Source organism: Sinocyclocheilus anshuiensis, unplaced genomic scaffold, assembly GCF_001515605.1.
Source record: "Sinocyclocheilus anshuiensis isolate Anshui unplaced genomic scaffold, SAMN03320099.WGS_v1.1 scaffold717, whole genome shotgun sequence".
In the NCBI taxonomy this organism is placed as follows: domain Eukaryota; kingdom Metazoa; phylum Chordata; class Actinopteri; order Cypriniformes; family Cyprinidae; genus Sinocyclocheilus; species Sinocyclocheilus anshuiensis.
In genome coordinates, this window is record NW_015539857.1 from 5,318 (window position 1) to 12,135 (window position 6,818).

A 6,818-nucleotide genomic window follows, 5' to 3' on the forward strand; every position below is an offset into this window, starting at 1 on the left:
ACCACACAAAAAAAAAAAAAAAAAAAAAAAAAATTGAAGTTGCATATATAGGTTCACGTCGCATTTTTTTAGCCCTATTACATTCAGAAATAATGTAGGCTATAGCAAAATGTTTACAAACATTATAGACACAGTTATTAGTTTCTCTCCACAACAAATTCTCTAAAGTTAAGGCTATGCGTTTAGGCTATTAAAACGTTAATCCAAAACAAATTAATTTAAGGTGAAACTCATACCTACCTCTCTCATGCGGCACAAATCCAAATGTTTACATATTTGTGATGTATGCAGATGCTAAAATATGATTTATTATAGGCTAGGCTTTGTACTTTCATGTGGTAAAACATCATCCTTTACATTGGCTATATTAGCACAGCGAGGCGCTGGTCAGCTGAACGCAACACATTCAGACAGTTCAGAAATATAACATTTGATTTCGTTTCTGGTTCTGTTCCTGTCAAAATTTCATTCGTTTCCGGGTTTTCGTTTTCGTTTTTGTTCCTTGGACCGGTTCAGAGCCCTGGTTGAAATCATAAAAAATTGAAATACATGTAGATATTTGTAACCAACACATCTCCTCAGTCTTTTGACACCAATGAAATGAGCTTTAAGTGTCAATTTACAGGAGATCTAAAGACATCAGCATAATAAATGAGGTGAAAACGGGAACTATTGACATGAAATAAAGAGTCTTTTCAGCAGCTCTGTTAATATTGATGATCCTCAGACAATCAACACTCATTCAACAAGACATTCAGGATCATCAGAAGATCATCTCTCTTTATTCTGAGTGTTTGCTGCTAGAAATAGGGGCTATCGGAGAGAGCCGCGGGGTTGGAGAAGAGGAAAAAGGCGGCGGACGAGCGCAGACAAGCAACAAAAATTAAGTTTAACTAAAAATAACAAAATCTGTTTTGATTAAATCATAGTCTATATGTAAAATGAATGAATATGCGAAATATTTGACTTAATAGCCTAATTAACAGATTAACAAAACGAAAGGAAAAGACTGATAGATACATAGGCTATGCTGCTGAGTTTGGTTCATAGGCTATTTGTGTGGCGCTGCGCTCTACGAAAGTCTACGGAAAGGAAACCGAGATTACAGATATAAAAGTAAACACATTGCAGTTTGGAATGATCTGTATGACCAAAAATAACAGAGTATTTTTTTTTGTTGTTTGTTTCCGCTGTTCGATCGCGCTGGCGCCTCACGCACACACATACAGCATTGCAAACGTTGCAGCCTGTTCATTATCAGAATAAAATAGTCAACCAAACCAGATTTTCATAGATACACTGGTTAATTTAAATAGTGCGTACTGCGTAGTAGCTACAATCGGTGCCGTTCAGCCTGAGCTCGGGCCAAAGACACATTTGCTCCTGTGACGAGTATGTTTTTTAAGTGCGTTATAAGCCTGGTTTACATAATAAATAATAGTTTAGCATTCAAATACATCGCAAATATGGACACATTTAACTGGATTAATGCCGAATGAGAGAGGTAGGCTGCGCCACAACGCTGTTTGCGTTTAGTTTCGCATTGAATTAACCTGGGGGCTTAAAAACTAATTAAATTGAGTGAAAATAATGAACGCCTTTAAGCATACAAATTCAGCCACCTTGTGTTTTTTTATATACAGCAGCTTCGAAAAAGGCATATTTTAGTTTTTTTTTTCTTCTGTGGTATAAACTTCTCATATGCCACTGTTATTAGTGATATAACGTTTCTTCTCATGTTTTTCACTATACGGGCCACAAGAACAATTATTAAGGGAATAATTTAAGACAGTTATATACCATCATCAGCCTATATTGACATAATTTTGTCTTTTGTTGTCTCAGAGAATATGCGCCGTTAATGCAGCGTTAGAGAGCTCCGTCAGTTTTTTTACTTTCACTTTCTCTATAGTGAGTTTACTGACGTTCACCGGCATAACTCTTGCACAGTTTGCGTGTTGCTTGCTGTGTTGCTTGACCCCTCCCCCATAATATCAATCGTTTATAGGCCACATATTAGGCATTTTTTAATGTGTTTATTTTTCAATGTTAATGAAAGTGACACCAAAAATAAGGGAACATCATTAGGAAATCCTTAGGGGGGGCTGTGCCGGGGCTAAGCAAGTTTCTGATGGGCCCCGTCAAGCCCCGCCCTAGCGCCGCCACTGATTAGCCTAATTCGTTTTGGCTTGTTTAGCAACTTAGCCTATATTTTTTATTCTTGTTTTCTTCTGAAACCGTTCAAAATTGCCTATAGGCTAGGTATTGTGTTTATTGTTTGTACATGATAACATTTAACTTTATTTACCGGTGTTATTTATGAATGTAATAATGCGGTTTCTGCTTATGTGTTTAACCTAAACTACAACGTAGCATTAATGTAGACCTACATACCGGCATCTAAATATGATTTTATGATTTTATGCTATATAGACCTACCACATTACCCTCCACTGGGTGTAGAATGAGCAGCAATAAACTACATTTTGGCATTTTATAATACTTCTGTGGATATTTTGGTGAAAGTAACTCAAAAGTAACTAAAAAGTAGAATATATAATGTATTACATTTTGGAAGTAACTTGCCCAACACTGCTGTTAGAGAAACGCTCAAATTCTGCTCAGAATTATCTGTTATAAACCGATCAAACAGCGCTGATGTAGAAAACCAGAAGTAATGCTACTACAGCATGCCACGGTGTTGTGGCAGAAATAGTCAACTGTTATTACCTCAGTCATTTCAGGCGTTGTACAACCTTTTGAGAGAGAAATTAAAGCACTTTTCAGTGACAACACAACTATTTACAGCACTAAAGCTCTAAAAATGATCCAATGACAGAGAGAACACACTGAAGATACTGAAGAACAAACAGGTTGGTGTTTATTTTGTTTACTTTATTAATAGTGCTGATGGTTATAAAGCTTCAAGCAGATTTAGATTTGCTCTAATAGGAAACAATCTTTAGAGCTCTGCAATATAATTTATAAATACCTTAAATCTCCCCAAAACTGCACTTTTTTTTTCTTTTTGAAGTTAGACAGAAAAATGATTTTGTTTCCTTTTGTTACGTGTTTCTTCGGAGCAGATATTCGTTTTGAAAAGTATGAAGTGTGTTTATTTGGTTAGCTACAAAAGTATAATAGTATTTGTCTTTAGTTTGTTTTGGTGGATTCTGGGAGGCGTAGCTGATCAATAGTTACAATTTTACTGTTCTTTGTTCTGTAATCTCTCTCTACTTGGCCATCTCTGCCACAAATATATTAAACTAAATTGAACAACAATCTTTTTTTTTCTCTAATTTAACATTTTTAATTTCATTGAGAATTGTATTAAGCATGGACTTTACTTTCATTAAAAAGGCTCATTTTGTAAATGTAAGCTATTAATTTAAATGATAGACAAACGCAAACTGGGTGCTTAATGCAAATGTAATTGGCCACATTTACAAACTCAGGCGATTGTGTTCGTCCATCTACACAAATGTCTCTTTATGTATAGAGACAAAAGAATGAGCTTAATCTCAGTTCTCATCAGTTTTAGTGATCGTGTAGATTTGCAAAGACACTGATGGAAGGTACACCACAAACAATCTTCAGCTTTTGGTTTTATTTCTAATCAAACACAAAACCTCTTTAAGCAAATGCGTTAAATCTGATCTAAATGAATTATAATTTTAATCTATTTTACTTTTAATCTAAATGTAATATATGTGTACGCCTGTGCACCGGAGAAAAACGAACAGCTTCCCTGTTTTATTTATTTATTTTGATCTCGTCATAAGTTCTCGTGATCTAGACATAACAAAACAGCTGGAAACTCCAGAAAGTAAAAAGAAAATAATATCACATGTCCTATAGGTCTTTCGTGCTGTTCTGATGAGTTAAAAACGCCTATCCCGATGTGAAAATGCCCAGTAATTGAGAAACGCCCTCTTTTTGTTCTGCGTCTGGAAGATGAAAACACTTCAGTTCATTCCAAGGAAGACAACAAGACAGGTGGCTCCGGGAATTAGCGCTGGATTACATGCAGACGATGGTATAATGTGGAAAAGAGGAAGGAATATATCTTTTAATATGAATAAAATTCAAGAAGCTATAGAAGTAGTTGAAAAATGGTCGTTAGAATGGTGCTATGGTGCTATGGTCTAGGTGCTATGTAACTACCATATAAGTTTCAAAACAGTCAGTCCACAGTAAAATTCACACAGCCTGCACAAAGTAGCTGTGGCGGTTGTGACTTCCGTAAAAAGTTGACGTCAGAACTACACAGTCACCGCCTTCAGTCACCACCCTGAGCACCGCCCACAGTCTCACTCTCCTTTTGCCAAACCCCCAGACAACATTGCGGAAACATGTCGCAGGGACAAAGAGATAATCATCCTGTAAGGGAAGTTCTGAATGATTGCAGGGAAATTTTAAATGCAACAGGTAGCATGGAAAATAAAGGAGTGGGTAAATGAAGTTGGTCTAGAGTCAATATAATTTGCCCCAATAGTGGTAATATCACCTAAAGTTTTCAGTTAAGTTATATAATAAAGTTCATCTTCAAAACCAGCAGATTCAACTGTGAGATTCAGATCAACTCAAAGATGAAGTTCCTCTCCAAAGAACAATGTTACAAATTTGTATTCTTGTATGTCTTTTTGCTTATAAAATTATATCATTGTGCTTATGAGTTTTATATAATGTTCAGTTGTCATTACTGATCATCAAACAGTAAAATAAAATGAAAAACTTGACTCTCTGCTCTTGTATGAATGACTTCAGTAGCTTTAATGTGCATTAAAGGTTATTTACATTTGGTTCATTTATTCTGTTTCTTTTGTAGGCTATTATTTACCTGAATACTGTTAGACCTTAATTGGCCTGTTTTTTTTTTGTTTTTTTTTACTAGTAATTTTTTCAAACATGCAGTTTATTTGCTAAAGACTTTTACATTTCAGAATTTAAAACCACTGAGTTTTTCAGTAAAAAAAAAAAACTAAGTACCAGATCAATAAGCGGTATTGTAAGAGTAGTAACACCATTAAATACCCATCCCTACTAGCAAGTCAGTAGGAGTGAGATCCATGTCATTAGTTTCCTTGGCTAATATTTGTATTTGCTTTGAATAATTATTTATTAAAATGTTACCTTTTTTATTAATACATTATCTTTATACTTTTTAGATTTATTAACATCTGTCTGTTTATTGTATTTGCATTAGGAAAAAGTAATTTTATAATTCTGGTTTTATTGTCTAAAAGCAATTACGTATACTTAATTTAGCTGTTTTTTCCTACTGGGAAAAACCAGCTACGCCAGCTTAAGATGGTAGCTGGTTATTAGCTGGTCAAAGCTGGTTGTAGCTGGTGAGGACCCGGCTGAGCTGGGGAACCATTCAATTATTTTGATAGTTGGAAACAAAATAGTTTTTTTTTAAGAACCACAGTCTAAAAAAAATATGTCTTTAATGCTTCTTGAGATACAGGCATGCAAACTTTTGGGGGGAAAGTGCTTTTTCACATTTTGGAACTCACCATTGGCGCATACAATTTTGCATAAGGATTGCTGAAATATATTATGTTAAGCCATGCATTTAATATTTCTTGTACTTAATATATACCTCTTTCACCAGACGAAAATGATCAAGGTCTGTTAAGTTCTTTACAAACTATTCTGGCATGACAGTAAATAAACTACAACATTAACACTGATATGATACGTGTAAACTCCATTTCTACTAAACAACACAGAACAAGCATTTCACTTTTTGTTTTTTTTACAAATTACACACACTGTTTAATAGTCCATGAATACAGATCAGGCATCGCTGCCAATGTTCATGATCTCTTTAGGATTAACTGATGTAGTAATGAAGAAGCCCCATCAGCACAGCAAAGGCATGTGACATCTTTTACATTATCCAGGGCAGCCTCCTCCTTTAAAACCACTGTTGCATCAGTTAGGGGGAAAGGACAATCTCCTCTTTGACCAGCATTCATCCCATTCACCGCCTGTTCTTCATCAGTGGCCTAAAAAGAGAAAAACATTTGAAAAAAGAAAACATTTAATTAAAATCTATCCATTTTCAGACAGAGGTGCATCCACATCAGTAAGGATAGGTAAACAGTCTGTTTTATAATTTCAACCACTTTGTGTGGTTGTTTAATGTCTCTGTAATGGCAGCACTAGTGTGAAGGCATGTAATATTGTTTAAATAAATATATTGCTTTCAGAAAGCTACTTCTTTACTGAAACATTAAAACAAACATGACAAACCCATACAAATTCTGCTAATTTTTGGAACACAAATAAATATATTTAATATTCTGACCTCCATTGCAAGTCTGGGAGACCAATATTTTTTTCTGGACAGACATATTCTCTATGATACAATAAATACTGTACATTATTGTAGGTCCTCTATGCCTCTCTCAAACGCTTCGTTTTCTACAAAGTCCCTCCTTCCTGCTCTGATTGGCCAGCTGACCCAGTGCATTGTGATTGGCCGAACACCACAAGCACGCGTCGGAAATGTAACGCCCCAAAGTTGGCTATGTACGTGGAGGGCTGCTCTTTAAATGGTTAGTTCACCAAAAAATGAAAATGGTCATAATTTATTCTGCCCCGTGTTGTTCCAAACCCATACAAACTCTGCTAATTTTTGGAACACAAATAAATATATTTAACATTCTCTTAATTTTTGACCTCCATTGCAAGTCTGGGAGACCAGTATTTTTTTCTGGACAGACATATTCTCTATGATATAATTTAAGATTTATTCATATATAAATATTGGCATGGATTACTTCTACAATAACTCTGTATTTTTGAAG

General features: G+C 35.1%; 1 long non-coding RNA gene across 1 annotated transcript in view; it reads right to left on the bottom strand.

Moving 5' to 3' along the window:
- The window catches only part of LOC107684864 (uncharacterized), a 41,667-nt gene that overhangs the window by 541 nt on the left and 34,308 nt on the right, over positions 1 to 6,818 (bottom strand). The window lies entirely within an intron of this gene.